Genomic DNA, 3,368 nt, shown 5'->3' with positions numbered 1-3,368 from the left:
GTACAAGATGAAAAAGATGTAAGAGGAAATGACAGATATACGGACAGAGGAAACAGGCAAGGAAGACCCTGTACACACGGGCGCGTGCACACACATGCACACACATATATTCGTTCCTAAAGAAATAAAATCAAAGGAATAGATCCAAACAAGATGTATAATTCAAGAAAAGTTTCCTGAAATTTGCATTTACTTGAAATGACATATTGAAAAATTATCTATACACCTTGAAAAATTGAGTCCAAATATCCAATACCAAGACATTCTAGTAAAATTATTGGAAGAATAAGGAAAGAAGGAAGGAAGAGAGGGAAAGAGGGAAGAAATAAAATTTCGTGGGGGTTTCTTTCCCCACCAAAAGAAGATGCAATGACATTTTGAGAGAAAATTCGTTTGACATCATTTTTCAACAGTTATGCCTTACATCAGAACAAAATGGAGTTACATATTTAAGATAGTCAGGCTGAGTGTGGTGGCTCATGCCTGTAACCCTAGCACTTTGGGAGGCTAAGGTAAGTGAATCATTTGAGCCCTGGAGTTCAAGACCATCCTGGGCAATGTGGCAAAACCCCGTCTCTACAAAAAATTAGCCAGACATGGTGACATACACCTGTAGTTCCAGCTATGGAGGAGGCTGAGCTGAAGGGATCGCTTGAGCCCAGGAGGTTGAGGCTGCAGTGAGCTGAGATCTGTACTCCAGCCTGAATAACAAAGCAAGACTCTGTCGAAAAAAAAAAAAAAAAAAAAGATATTCAAGGAAAGTAAAGATAAGCCAAAGTAAGATTCAAGTATAAAAGCAGCAAACTTACCAAAATGTGAAGACTCAGGAAATACAGTTACTGTGAGCTATTTCTAAGGAATCTACTAGTAAACAAGTTCCAAACAGCCACAGTGACTGCAGAGACACTGACAGAAAGACAGATGGCAAATATTAGGTGTGTGGGTAGGTGGATACAGGCATAGATATGAGCAGCTGTTCGCACAAGCTTAGGAGAGCCAATTAACTCTTCAATAATTTTATGAGTTGGTTATTAAACACAGACATGATAAGCAGTTAAAGTATATAAATGTACATGCATTTGAATAAATTACATTAAAAATAAACACTAAAAAGACACTTCATAATTATTTTGCTACATTTTATAATTATCTGTACTTTTGAGGTTATTTACGTCGATTGCATCCAGTGGTGGAGATATGATCAGCTTCTGTCCATCTTTCCCAAACTCCATATTTAATGACCTTACATTGATAGCTCACACTTGCACTGGTGAAAGTATTTTCTCCACGGAAGGCTGCAAAATGCTATGAATCAGGGCTTTTCCCCCCTTTTTCTGGAAAGCCACTTGTTAAACACTTTCTAGCACATTAATGGACTCAAAAAAGAGAAGCTAGTATGCAGCAGATCCATGACTTGACAATGTAGGAGCACTACCACTCTCAAGACCATTACTAGGAGGTAATGGGAAAGCATATGAGAAATGTCTTTGCAGCCTTTCAGTAATCATTTTGGGGGATAGTAATGGCATCGTTATTCTGAGAATGCATTGTGTGCAATGTCAATTAAAGCAAATAAATAATCATATGATATATTTAAAATTTTGTTATCCTCTCTTTTTTGAAAACCAGGAATTGGCTGTGCATGGTGGCTCTGGCCTGTAATCCCAGCACTTTGGGAGGTGGAGGAGGGTGGATGACTTGAGGTTAGGGGTTCAAGATCAGCCTGGCCAACATGGTGAAACGCTGTCTCTACTAAAAATACAACAATTAGCTGGGTGTGGTGGTGCATACCTGTAATCCCAGTTACTCGGGAGGCTGGGACTGAAGAATCGCTTGAACTTGGAAGGCAGAGATTGCAGTGAGCTGAGATTGTGCCACTGTACTCCAGCCTGGGAGACAGAGCAAAACTCCATCTTAAAAAACAACAACCACCAAAAAAAAAAAAAAATTAAAATAAAAAAACACTTCTCAATAAAAATTCCAAGAGTTTTTGGAGAAGTAGCTGATTCTAGGTCGGAGGCATAAAATGTACAAAATGAGCCTGGAACATTTTTTTAGAGAGCCAAAAAGCTACCAAGGACTGCAAGGGTCATACCAATAGGATTCAGAAGTCTTCAGAAGTTGACTTGAAGATGTTTCTACTTACCAGGATGAGACAATTTAAGCATCAATGAAAATGTTAACTGCAATGGATTGAAACCACCTACAAAATTACTAAAGCCTCTAAAACACACACACACACACACACAGTCTCTCACACACTCGTGCATGTGTCTGGCCACCTTCAAAAGATTCTAGGTGCTCAGCACATTGGCTCACACCTGTAATCCCAGCACTTTTTGAGGCCATGACAGGACTGCTTGAGGCCAGGAGTTTGAGGCCAGCCTGGGCAACAAAGCAAGACCCTGTCTCTACAAAAAGGAAAAAGCAAATTAGCCAGGTATGATGGCTCATGCCTGTAGTCCCAGCTATGTGGGAGGATTGGCTGAGCCCAGCAGTCCAAGGCTGCAGTGAGCTATGACTGTGCCACTGCATTCCAGCCTGGCAACAGAGTGAGACGCTATCTCATAAGAAGAAGAATAAACATGCTAGAGAATCAACTCTTTATTTTGAAAATTAAAAGAAAAAGAATCGAGACAAACTGTATTATGCCTATTTATTCAGACTCTACTATTCAGTTTGAAAATAGTATATATGGAAAAGTTTCACTTTATAGAAATATTTTGACAAATAAAGAATGACAGAATTGAGATAGTACTATTGTTCAGCCTCCAAGGGTCTAGCCATTAAACAGCAAAGACTGCAACACACACACACACACACACACACACACACACACACAAGACACACACACACAAAGACACACACACACAAAGACACACACACACAAAGACACACACAAAGACACACACACACACAAAGACACACACACACAAAGACACACACAGACACACACACAAAGACACACACACACAAGACACACACACACAAGACACACACACACAAAGACACACACACAAAGACACACACACACAGACACACACACAAAGACACACACACACAGACACACACACAAAGACACACACACACAAGACACACACACAAAGACACACACACACAAAGACACACACACACAAAGACACACACACAGACACACACACAAAGACACACACACAGACACACACACAAAGACACACACACAAGACACACACAAAGACACACACACAAAGACACACACACAAAAACACACACACAAAGACACACACAAAGACACATACAGACACACAAAGACACACACACACAAAGACACACACACACAAGACACACACACACAAAGACACACACACAAAAACACACACACACAAAGA

The sequence above is a fragment of the Callithrix jacchus genome, chromosome 4 (genome assembly GCF_049354715.1).
Source record: "Callithrix jacchus isolate 240 chromosome 4, calJac240_pri, whole genome shotgun sequence".
Classification (NCBI taxonomy): Eukaryota; Metazoa; Chordata; class Mammalia; order Primates; family Cebidae; genus Callithrix; species Callithrix jacchus.
The sequence above is the reverse complement of the archived record's forward strand: the minus strand, read 5'-3'. Positions refer to the sequence as shown.